General features: G+C 43.3%; 1 protein-coding gene and 1 non-coding gene across 4 annotated transcripts in view; both read right to left on the bottom strand.

Annotated features, from left to right (window-relative positions):
* The window catches only part of SNRPN (small nuclear ribonucleoprotein polypeptide N), a 154690-nt gene that overhangs the window by 81410 nt on the left and 60333 nt on the right, over window positions 1-12947 (bottom strand). For all 3 annotated transcript variants that reach the window (XM_026447186.1, XM_026447185.1, XM_026447187.1), the window contains one exon: window positions 10498-10571. The gene's annotated coding sequence lies outside the window, so the exon portion shown is untranslated. The remainder of the gene's footprint in view (window positions 1-10497; window positions 10572-12947) is intronic.
* LOC111525150 lies at window positions 2563-2664 on the bottom strand. The gene has a single exon (XR_002725979.1). It is a non-coding gene; the product is annotated as a small nucleolar RNA U13 (small nucleolar RNA).

The following is a 12947-nucleotide window of genomic DNA, read 5'->3' as shown; positions in this document are numbered from 1 at the left end:
GGATAATTTTTGTATTTTATTGTAGAGATGAAGTTTCACTATGTTGCCCAGGCTGGTCTCAAACTCCTGGGCTCAAGCAATCTACCCACCTCAGCCTCCCAAAGTGATGGGATTACAGGCGTGAGTCACTGTGCCCAGACTCTGTGTTACTTTTTAAGCTCATTTGCTTGTTGGCAGAATTCATTTTCCAATGGCTATAGAATTCATGGCAGCTTGCTTCTTCAAAGGCAACAATGAAGAGACCGAGTCTTTTCTATTTTGCCTGACATCAGGGAAGGCCTAGGAGCCATTTTAAATGGCTCATCTGATAAGGGGAGGTTCACATAGGCTATTCTACCTTTTAATGAACTCAAAGTCAACTGATTACTTTAATTACATCTGCATTATATCTTCACTTTCGACATTTAACATAGTATAAACACAGTAACGATATCCTTTGACACATGCTATTGGCAGGTTCTTCCCACACCCAAGGAAACGGGACTGCATAAGAGAGTGACTAATTGTGGGTCACCCTAAGGTGTTTCCACTACTGTCACCATGCTTCAGTCACCATCTACTGTACTTTAGGGCCATATCCTATCTCCCATCAGACCAGCTGGTAATTTCCTGCTTCATCAAGTTTTTCCTATTCTAACTTGGGTTGCAATTCTGCTCAGCTAAGGATGTACCTAGAAAGAACTTATGTGTTCTGTGTGTCCTTAACTTCTACCTAACAGCTTGCCCACGCAAGTAGAACTCAACATGAATCTTTCATAGCTGAATTATTATTAATATTATGTCTTAAGGTCTTACATGGGAATAACACCTTTAATACAAACATAGTCCAAATCTGGCTTGAAAGACCTTGTTCTCATACCTTCCTTTCCATGTGCATCGCTGTGACTATGTGGTGTTCTGCAAATATAGAGTCTGTCTTGTCATTCCTACCCTTGGCTTAAGGCTCTACTGGAGCAGAGGATATTCAGGAAGGCCAAGAGTAGATGTAAACAAATCTTCAATGTACGGACAAAGGACAAATTGCTACAGGGCTGGGAGAGAATGCAGAGTAACACAAAGAGAATACCTTTGTAATGGCAGAATGTTTTCATATTGAGGTGTCTTGTTTATACAGTTTAGCATTCTTATCTCATGGGCCAGATATGTAACTGAGAAATGGGTGTTAAATGACCAGCAGCCATCAATTTCCAATACCAAATGCCATCTTTCAGCTTGACCAGATATGCGATGGCAATTTCAATTCTCTTTTTGACTCAGTCATCCAAAATTAAACATTTGAGGTTAATCAACTTTAAGATAGTCATAGGGAATGTGCTGTCCTCATGTATGTGTGTGTATGTGTGTGTGTATTTTTTCCGTAATGCTCTGACAATATGTTCAGGACATGCTACCCCAACGTATGGAAACTTGGCATAATTAACATTTTAAGCTGAAGGAATTTTAGAAACCAAATATGTAGGAAGGACTTTCTCACCTTTCCCCTGAAACAGGTCATAAAACCTGGGAAGGGCTTTTTGACCTTCTGCTGAAGCAAGTGATAAAACCCTCCTAGGAGAGCTGCCATGCTCTACCCGGAAGAAAAGATCTCCATCTCTGAAGACACAGGGACACTGAACGAATAGCCCTTGCTGTTTTCCCCCGTGTATTACACTTAGCTGACACCTTTTGGTCCCATTACATTTCTCCATGACCCTTCACTCTTCATCAAACCAGCAAAAAAAATACTCAGGTTTAACTGTTTCTTTTAGGCTTTGTTTTCTTATGAAGACTCATGTCACATAAAACATACAGTAAATCAACTTGCATGCTTTACTCTCATTCATCTGTCTCTTGTTACAGGGGTGCAAGCAAAGGAAAGAGAAGGGTAGAAGTTTCTGGCCATGAGAAGGGGACAGGTGGGACACTTCACTCTGGAGTCGGAGGTGGGATTCTGGAAAACAGACACAAGCCTGTGCAAGGTGAGAATTTTCACCAAAGTCAGCTCTCCCAGATCTCTGTTAGTAGTTCCTGGTCAAGAGAAGAAAGTAAAACCTCCTTGTCCCTTATTTTCCCAATGCAGATGGACAGGAAAAAAATTACAAAATTTGTTATCTAGAGTGTGACTAGTTTGGTTTCGTGGTGCCTATTGGTTATTGATCCCTTCCCTCCCAGGAGCAGCTATTGCTTTTCTGTTTCTGTCATTTTGTGTCAAGAATTTGTGTCAAGTTTTCCACTTGACGGGACATACGAGTTGTTGGTTCTTGTGTGTGCCGGCAGCCAACCGTCAGGCTGGGGGGCTGTGGGAATACAGCTGGACAGACATATGGGTTGCAACCCATTTGCAGCTAACATCTACTGCCAGCTCTCAGGGGGACTGTCTAGGCCTGCCTTTCTTTTGGCTACCTTTGAGAGTGGTGTGGCATCTTCAGAGGGCTACATTTTTTGCACCCTCTTTGAAGATGCCTCTGCATTTATGGGTAACTCATAAAAGTCTTATGGATTTGGTTTTTTTCCTTTTTCCTTCATTTTTTCTTTTCTTATTTTTTACCTTTCTCCACCTTTTTTCTCTTTTTCTTTTTGTCATGCCAGATACATAATGATGTCATAACAAGGACTGAGGGAGGCACATCTCACACACGAATATGAAAACCCTATCACCATATCAATAAAGAACCATGAAAGAATCTATGGATTTTGGTTCCAAGTCTCTTGTAATGGGTACATTTTTTTTTTTTAATGGGACTGTGCTATCAGGAATATTTACTTTTTCTCTTGACCAAAACCTGGTAAGATATTTGAAAAAATTTATATATGTTTGAGATGGTGTCTTGCTGTGTCACCCAGGCTGGAGTGCAGTGGTGCAACCACAGCTCACTGCAGCCTTGACCTCCTGGGCTCAGGCAATCCTCTCACCTCAGCCTCCTGAGTAGCAGAGACTACAGGAGTGTGCCACCACACCAAGCTAATTGTGTCTATTTTTAGTGAAGATGAGGTCTCACTACGTTGCCCAGGCTGGTGTGGCACTCCTGGGCTCAACCAGTGCTACTGCCTAGGTTCCCAATGTGCTGGGATTACAGGCATGAGCCACGGCACCCAGCCTGAAAGGATTTTTTAAGACCTCTATGATCAATAGTTGTCCTAATGGGAAGCTGACAGTTACAGACTTATAGGAACAACTTTCTTTTTTCCTTTCTTTTTTTTTTTAGACAGAGTCTCACTCTGTTGCCCAGGCTGGAGTGCAGTGGCTCGATTTCGGCTCACAGAAACCTCTGCCTCCCAGATTCAAGCAATTCTCCTGCCTCAGCCTCCCGAATAGCTGGGATTACAGGTGTGCGCCTCTACGCCCGGCTAACTTTTGGATTTTTAGTAGAGATGGGGTTTCACCGTGTTGGTCAGGCTGGTCTTGAACTCCTGACCTCAGGTGATCCGCCTGTTTCGGCCTCCCAAAGTGCTGGGATTACAGGTGTGAGCCACCACACCCAGCCAATAGGAACAATTCTCTTAAGGCCTCTCTGTTCTCTCCTTTTGATCCTGATCTTCCCATGAAACGTATCAATTGTCAAAAACGCTTTTCTTGGCCGGGCGCGGTGGCTCAAGCCTGTAATCCCAGCACTTTGGGAGGCCGAGACGGGCGGATCACGAGGTCAGGAGATCGAGACCATCCTGGTTAACACAGTGAAACCCCGTCTCTACTAAAAATACAAAAAACTAGCCGGGCGAGGTGGCGGCGCCTGTAGTCCCAGCTACTTGGGAGGCTGAGGCAGGAGAATGGCGTAAACCCGGGAGGCGGAGCTTGCAGTGAGCTGAGATCCGGCCACTGCACTCCAGCCTGGGCGACAGAGCGAGACTCCGTCTCAAAAAGAAAAAAAAAAACGCTTTTCTTGAACCTCTGTTGGCTATATGCTTTCACAACTCTGCTTACCTCCCTCTTTTTGGCATGATTTTGTTAAGGATATTTATTTATTTATTTATTTATTTATTTATTTATTTATTTTTGAGATGGAGGCTCATTCTGTCGCCTAGGCTGGAGTACAGTGGCGCTATCTCGGCTTACTGCAGCTTCCACCTCCCATCTGGAAGGTGGGATTCTCCTGCCTCAGCCTCCTGAGTAGCTGGGATTACAGGCACGCGCCACCACACCCAGCTAATTTTTGTATTTTTAGTAGAGATGTGATTTCACCATGTTGGCCAGGCTGCTCTCAAACTCCTGACTTCAAGTGCTCCTCCACATCTGGCCTGATTTTGCTAAGGATAATTTGGAGCGTCACTGGCCTCTCTGGGGAATTTAATATCTCCCCCAGCTGGTTTCTTTAAGACCTCTTCCTTCTCACTCTTTCTGTTCCTCCTTCCTACTCTTGCCACCTTCAATCTTCCATTTGTTCCCTTGAATCCTGGATATGATCCCTTCAAACTCCCACCTTCTCCATCTCTCTCTGTTCCTCCCCTGTCAGACTGGCAGACTTCTTCTCTTTTTTTTTTTTTTGTTTTGTTTTTGAGATGGAGTCTCGCTCTGTCGCCCAGGCTGGAGTGCAGTGACGCGATCTGGGCTCACTGCAAGCTCCGCCTCCCGGGTTCACGCCATTCTCCCGCCTCAGCCTCCCGAGTAGTTGGGACTACGGGTTCCACCACCTCGCCTGGCTAGTTTTTTGTATTTTTTTTTTTTTTTTTGGTAGAGACGGGGTTTCACCATGTTAGCTAGGATGGTCTCGATCTCCTGACCTCATGGTCTGCCCGTCTCGGCCTCCCAAAGTGCTGGGATTACAGGCTTGAGCCACCGTGCCCGGCCCAGACTTCTTCTCTTAAACTTTAGTCCACCCTGCTGTCAAGGGACTCAGAGTCCTCCAAAAGTAAGTACCAAGGCTGAAGAGGAAAAAAAGATTATTTGGAAATAGACTGGAGATTTTATCCACTCAGATGGGTGGTGGAGACATTCTGATAGCTGTCACATGTCTTTGCAGTGACTCATCTAAAATTTAGCCCACAGCCTTCCAAAGGGCTTCACAGGGCAAATGAAGATCTTAAAAACCTTCTCCACGAATACTGGTAAAAAGCATTAGGCCTAATATTTAGTAGGTAGCCTTAATTTGTCCCATTTACCAGGGACAATAGGGAAAAAATATGAAATGGAGAAAATACGACAGATAATTGTTTTATATAAAACAGTGACTTCGTGTTACTATGTGTTTCTAATTCATGGCTAAGATTTTAGAATGATAGCTAGAAGATCTGTTTTGATATTTGCCTGTATGTTTATGTATGTCTCTCTATCTGTGTGAAATTTTTCTACCTCTGATGGTATTACCAAATTAATTAATAAAATATCTTAAAAGACATTTGCCTAGTACAGTGGCTCATGCCTGTAATCCCAACACTTTGGGAGGCTGAGGCGAGTGGATAACCTGAGGTCAGGAGTTTGAAACCAGCCTGATCAACATGGTGAAATCCCATCTCTACTAAAAATACAAAAATTAGCTGGGCGTGGTGGCGGGTGCCTATAATCCCATCTACTTGGGAGGCTGAAGCAGGAGAATCACTTGAAGGAAGGCAGGCGTTGCAGTATTGCACTCCAGCCTGGGTAACAGAACAAGAATCCGTAAAAAAAAAAAAAAAAAGAAAGAAAGAAAGAAAGAAAAAGAAAGGAAGGAAGGAAGGAAGGAGAGAGAGACAGGAAGGAAGGAAGGAAGGAAAGAAGGAAGGAAGGACTCTGCTTGGCTCAATGATACTACCAAATTAATTTATAAAGTTCCTTAAAAGAGGATTTAATTGACTTAAAGGGAAGTACATGCTTATATAACTAAGTATTCCTAAAACTTCGAAATATAGAAATTAACCCAAACATTATTTTAAGTTCACATAATCTTGTATAGTTTTTGGTAAATAAAGCAAAGACCCTGTCTCAAAAAAAAAAAAAAAAAATGCCATTTTGAGACTTTGTCTCAAAAAAAAAAAAGGCCATTACACACCTATAATCCCAGCATTTAAGGAGGCCAAGGCAGGCAGATCACTTGAGGCCAGGAGTCCCAGGCTAGCCTGGCCAACATAGCAAGACCCCATCTCTACTAAAAATACAAACATTAGCCAAGCGTGATGGTGCATGCCTGTAATCCCAGCTACTGGGGAGGCTGAGTCACAAGAAGTGTTTGAACCCAGGAGGTGGAGGTTGCAGTGAGCCAAGATCGTGCCACTGCACTGCAGCCTGGGTGACAGAACAAGACTCTGTATCAAAAAAAAAAAAATAATAATAATAATTTTTAAAATGGCATTTTATCTATTTCTTCACATGTTGTGATTATTCCTGACAACCCAAAATACATCATGGCTGAGATCCTGATAACAAAACACAGATTAACAAGAGAAAACATAATATGTTTACTTAATGCAAGTTTTACATGACCTGTGAGTCTTCAGAAATCAAGATGCAAAGGCCAAGGGATAGGTGTTTTTTGTTTGTTTGTTTGTTTTGTTTTGTTTTGAGACAGAGTCTCACTCTGTTGCCCAGGCTGGAGTGCAATGGCACGATCTAGGTTCACTGCAATCTCTACCTCCCAGGTTCAAGGGTTCTCCTGCCTCAGCCTTCTGAGTAGCTGCGATTGCAGGCTTGTGCCACCACACCCAGCTAATTGTTTTTTTTGTATCTTTAGTAGAGACGGGGTTTCACCATGTTGGTCAGGCTGGTCTTGAACTCGTGACTTCATGATCCATCCGCCTCAGCCTCCCAAAGTACTGGGATTACAGGTGCGAGCCACTCTGCCCAGCTGGATAGGTGTATTTTTATGGACAGTTTTGAAGAAATAGCTTTCGGAACAAAGGGTATCATCTAATAGTAATTATCTGGGGAGAAATTCACAAGACCTGTTTGTTCAGATCTTTGTTGGCATCCAGGTATAGGGCAGAACTCCTCCAAAATAAGGGTCTCATTATGACCTACTTTCAGGACAGGTAGGGCAGTTAATTCTTTTATGACCTATTTCAGGGGAGAAAAGTGGGAGCAAGTCAGAGAGTGGCCTTCCTGCTTCTGTGGTTTTCTCAATTTCCTTCAGCTTAAAACACTCAGTATGCGAGGGCACTGCAGTTGGGGATATCCTTTTTTTTTTTTTTTTTTTTGAAATGGAGTCTCAATCTTGCCCAGGCTGGAGTACAGAGGTGCAATGTCAGCTCACTGCAATCTCCGCCTCCCGGGTTCAAGCGATTCTCCTACCTCAGTCTCCCAAGTAGCTGGGACTACAGGCATGCACCACCACACCTGGCTAATTTTTGTATTTTCAGTAGAGACGGGCTTTCACCATGTTGGCCAGGCTAGTTTCAAACTCCTGACCTCAGGTGATCCACCCGCCTCGGCCTCCCAAGGTGCTGAGATTACAGATGTGAGCCACCGCGCCCGGCTGGGGATATCCTATTCTGATCGCCTGCACTACCTGTGAAACAACAACACGAACGTGTAGGGATGCACTTTCACTATGGAGGAAAGGAAGCCCAGAGGACTGGGTCTTTGCATGATTGACCCACAACCCATCCCTGGTTCACCTCTCTAAAGAATTCATGTTAGGGTCGGGCGCGGTGGCTCACACCTGTAATCCCAGCACTTTGGGAGGCCGAGGTGGGCGGAACACGAGGTCAGGAGATCGAGACCATCCTGGCTAACCTGGTGAAACCCCGTCTCTACCAAAAATACAAAAAAGTTAGCCGGGCATGGTGGTGCCTGTAGTCCCAGCTACTCAGGAGGCTGAGACAGGAGAATGGCCTGAACCTGGGAGGCAGAGCTTGCATTGAGCCGAGTTCGTGCCACTGAACTCAGCCTGGGTGATAGAATGAGACACCGTCTCACACACACACATAAAAATTCATATTACTTGCTATTGTATTTTAAAATAAATCAAATTTTCTTTTTTCTTCTAGTATAAGAAACTTCTCGGCCAGGCACAGTGGCTCACACCTGTAATCCCAGCACTTTGGAAAGCTGAGGTGGGTGGATCACGAGGTCAGGAGTTCGAGATCAGCCTGGTCAACATGGTGAAACCCTGTCTCTATTAAAAATGTAAAAATTCTCCAGGCGTGGTGGCGGGTGCCTGTACTCCCAGCTACTCAGGAGGCTGAGGCAGGAGAATCACTTGAACCCCAGAGGCTGAGGTTGCAGTGAGCCAAGACTGTGCCACTGCACTCTAGCCTGGGTGACAGAGCAAGACTCTGTCTCAAAAAAATAAAAATAAAAGAAACTTCTCACAGACACATAAAATTTCACAGAAACAGAAAAATGTCAAGGATCTTAGTAAATGATGAACTTACTTGCTGCTTCTCAGAACTTTAAAAGCCTGTATCTGCCTATACTGATTGCAGTACATTGTTGTTCTTGTGTATACAAGGAAACTAAGGTTAATTGTGCCAGGTTCCATATATTATAATTAAGTCAGTAAGTGGGGTAACATGGTTGACTCTTTGTAGGAAACTTCTCTTCTGTATTTATAGTTGCCTCCCTGGCTGATTGGTGCTTTTACCATACCAAGAAAGGGACTGAATGCAGCAACATCTTAGAAAATAAGGTCCCTTTTTGTTAAGGTGTGATAGACGTCTGATTATTACTTTTACATTCTTACACACTGAAACAATGTACTTCTTTCTTTACAATAAAAGAAAAAAATTACAAAACAAAATGAAAATAAACTATTACAAAACTGATGTTGTGTAGGAATACATAGTTAAGAAAATATAGTTGAAAGTCATTCCTCACACCTGTAATCGCAGCACTTTGGGAGCCCGAGGCAGGTGGATCACGAGGTCAGGAGTTTGAGACCAGCCTGGGCAAGACGGTAAAACCCGTCTCTACTAAAAATACAAAAATTAGCTGGACATGGTGGCGGGTGCCTGTAATCCCAGCTACTTGAGAGGCTGAGGCAGGAGAATGACTTGAACCCGAGAGGCGGAGGTTGCAGTGAGTCGAGATTGTGCCACTGCATTCTAGCCTGGGCAACAGAGCAAGACTCCATCTCAAAAAAAACAATTAAAAAAAAGTCATTTCTAATGTATTTCTCATTTTACATTACGGTAAAATATATGTAATCTAAAATTTACCTTTTTTAACCATTTTAAGTGTACAGTTCATTGACATAAACTAATAAAATGATTAATATTTTGTACATTGTTGGGATTACATTATGCTTGGCTCTTACTTTCTCTACTGTCCTATGACTTAATATAAGTCCTCGGGTCAGTCTATCCACGAGCCTGGGGGGGTCCTCTCTGCCTGTCTCAACCCTCCCTCTTTCCCAGACCCTATCCCTACTGGCAACATCCAGGGACCATCCTCACTCATTCGGCTTCCTGGCATGCAGCCCTCATAGGCTGGGGTACCATTTCACAGAACAAGAGGCCTCCCTTGTCTATCCCAGGTCTGATGCCTGTCCTCTCAGCCCCCAAAGGCAGCTATTCCACCTATCGTTTACTTCTAGGTTACATTTTTCTGAATCTCCAATGTACACAAATCTCGGAGAATGTGAAAACTTCGTCTAAGTTGTTTACCTGTGAGCCTGCCTCGGCCTCCCAAAGTGCTGGGATTACAGGTGTGAGCCACCACACCCAACCCAGACCTATTATAATACACGGACTGATGCTCATGCCCAGAGACAAAGTTCAAGTCAGCATTAAGACTCAGTGAGGCCAGGTGCGGTGGCTCACACTGGTAATCTCAGCACTTTGGGAGGCCAAGGCGGGAGCATAACCTGAGGTCAGCAGTTCGAGAGCAGCCTGGCCAACATGGTGAAACCTTGTGTCTACTAAAAATACAAACATTAACCGGGCATGGTGGCACACGCCTGTAATCCCAGCTACATGGGAGCCTGAGGCAGGAGAATTGCTTGAACCCGAGAGGCAGAGGTTGCGGTGAGCTGAGATTGTGCCACTGCACTCCAGTCTTGGCAACAGAGTGAGACTCCGTCTCAAAACAAACAAACAAACAAACAAACAAACAAACACCTCAGTGTGTGCTCGTGGGGATGTATTGCTACAGGACCAGAAGATGATACAGGGAACAAAGGAGACGATAAGACAGAGAAAGGACATTTAAGGGGTCAGCAACTATGCCAATTGCTTTGAGATGACAATGATACTTAATGATTAAAAGCCAGTTTGACGGTCTCTGATTATGTCACTTTACATCCCATTCCTGCCACTTTGGGTAGGGTCCCAAGTAAACAGGATGCGGCTACAGTTAGTCTTACTTTGTTCATACCTAACATGTGAAGAAGAAATGTAACATTAGGGGTTTTGGAAAATGGAAATCATAAATGCATATGAGAAATCACTAAAATGAATGTTAATTTTAATTGAGTCCCTTTTCAGGTGTGCAACTCTGCTCACAGTCATTGTCCTAAAGGATGTCATGTCACAGCTAATGTGTGCTATGGCTGAACCCATCTGATGGCTGACTGAATATCAGATGGTATCTCCTGAAGAAAATGGTAAAGCCTGACGCTGAACCTACCATTTTACTGACAGGAATATAAGCGGAACAGGGACAATCCTTACCTGGAGAAGTACCCCACGTGGCTGCTAGCTGCGTGGAGATTTGATGGGAGTCCCAATTGCCTTCGTCAAAGTATCTGTTAAAGAAAAAAATAATTTTCAATGATACTTGTTAATGCACAGTAAGGAAAACTTTATTCAGGACCACTGCAATAGATTTAGGGACCGCCGCAATGGGGCTGTGCAGTGTGGGAGAGAGTTAGACTCAGCTCTTACTAAGTAACTCTAAGTACAGCATGGGCACGTGGCAATTTATACCCAAGAAATAGGGTGGGGACTAGTGGTTGGAAAATTACTAAGAATTAACATCAGGGGCAAGAGGGATTCTGGCTAAACTGATCTAACAGGATTCGCACTGAAGACAAGCTGGGATGATCACTGAAGGGATGGTGGAGAATGAGGAACCTGATAAGATATTGAAGGTGATCAGTTATCTAAGGTGTGGGAGTCTTGCTAAACTAACATAGCAGTGTTCTTGCTAAAACTACATTTTACAAGAAAGTGCATGGATGGAGTTAGGAGAACGTTCCGCAGCCTGACTAATGTTTGGATAAGAAGAGAATTTTTGACACATCCTCCAAAATTGGAGAAAGAGAAGTGAGGCTATCCACTGAGAATGCAGAAACAGAAACCAGACGGATGCTGGATCCATGAGGACATTCTTCAACTTTGAAGAAGAGTTCTGGTCTGTTCACACTATTATTTTGAAATGCATATGAAAAATAAACTCATTTCATCTGTATGCAGTTGTAGTAAGTGTGTTCCATATCCTGATAGTAAAAATATGGCAATGCAACAGGTGGGCAACACTCTAATAACAATAGTCACACCCCAGACACACACACACACACACACATATATACACACACATATACACACATACACACACACACACACACACACATATACACACATACACACACACACACACACGGCCTCAGATTCTTCCTTGAAAATCCTTCCTTCTCATCAGCCTCTGCTCTCTCCACTGGCTTGCCTGTCCCTCTTTGGTTTTAGGTGTGGGAAATGCTACAATGTTGCAGAGATGTGGGAAAGACTCAGGCAAGGAAAATGGAGAGTAGCAAAACAGCCAAGGAAAGCAAAATGGTTATTCAAACAAATTTATAAATGAGGTGATACATATTTATAAACATAAAACTGTTTCTAAGTCTATGTAGAAAAATGAGCCAAAGATAATCATGCAATTTGGCAACGTCTAGGAAGATTTTAAAGAACACCTTTTGACCCTATTGTTAGAGAAGCAGGAGGTGTTAGAGTCAAAGTAATGGCATTTTAAGTTCAGCTCCATCTTGAGATTAACTAAGGCACATTCCTTGCTGGTCACAACCCACAGTCATGTTTATAATTGAGGAAACAGCTTAACAATACCTAGGCTACTGGTGCAAGGACACACTCCTACAACACGAAATCCAGATGTCCCAATACCCATAACAATATGTGCTTTCAAATTACTTACAGTTACGGCTTTGATGTACTTAATAAAATGTCAAGGACCATTTTCTTTAAATCAACAGAATAGTAAAGTTTGTCATGCTGTCAACCCACCTGCACGTAGCACAGCTTAGTTTAGTCTTTATATAGACAAGACGCTTACATAAGAAAAACTTAAATACAAGGCATTTCTCCTCTTTCTGTCTGAGGATGCTGTGCGCTATAGTTGAGTAGCTTTCAATAAACTCTCTCTTTCCAGTGCACTCTGCATCTCACCTTGATTTCCTTCCTGCTAGAAATCCAAGAACCCTCTTTCGGGGTCTGGGTCGGGGCCCCTTTTTCTGGCAACACTATGAGTCTCCCCTACAAACATTTTGACGTTGGCTTAGTTATGTCTAGGCATGATTATTCCAACATTGTTTCTCATACCAAAATAAGAAAAAAAATATATAAAAGTATAATAGTAAATGGAAAGTAACTGTGGCCTATGAATATGAAACACTACAGAAAGTTTTAAGAGAACAAAATTTAAAAGAATCCAAAAGAAAGCCAACCACACCAAACTATCCAAGGCTTAAGAAGATCGTGCTGGTGTATACACCAGCACAGTGGTGAGAAACGTGGTCTATGCAAAGCAAGGATGGGCTGTGTCATGATATCAGTACTTCGTGCCTTCCTGAATTTGTACCCAATCTCTCCTTTCCTCTCTGTGCATTTATACTACACAATGCATATCTTTACACCAAGTCTTACTTAAACGATGAAAAACACGATCAATACCAGGAATATACTACACCCTTTTTGTTTGTGTTTTGAGACAGGGTCTTGCTCTTTCACCCCAGCTAAAGTGCAATGGATCCATCATGCCTCACTGCAGCCTCAACCTTCTGGGCTCAAGCGATCCTCCCACCTCAGCCTCTAAAGTAGCCGGGACCACAGGCATGTGCCACCATGCCTGACATGTATACACACACACATACACACACATATATACACACACA

This window comes from Piliocolobus tephrosceles, chromosome 6 (genome assembly GCF_002776525.5).
Source record: "Piliocolobus tephrosceles isolate RC106 chromosome 6, ASM277652v3, whole genome shotgun sequence".
In the NCBI taxonomy this organism is placed as follows: Eukaryota; Metazoa; Chordata; class Mammalia; order Primates; family Cercopithecidae; genus Piliocolobus; species Piliocolobus tephrosceles.
This window is presented reverse-complemented; position numbering and strand designations above follow the sequence as displayed.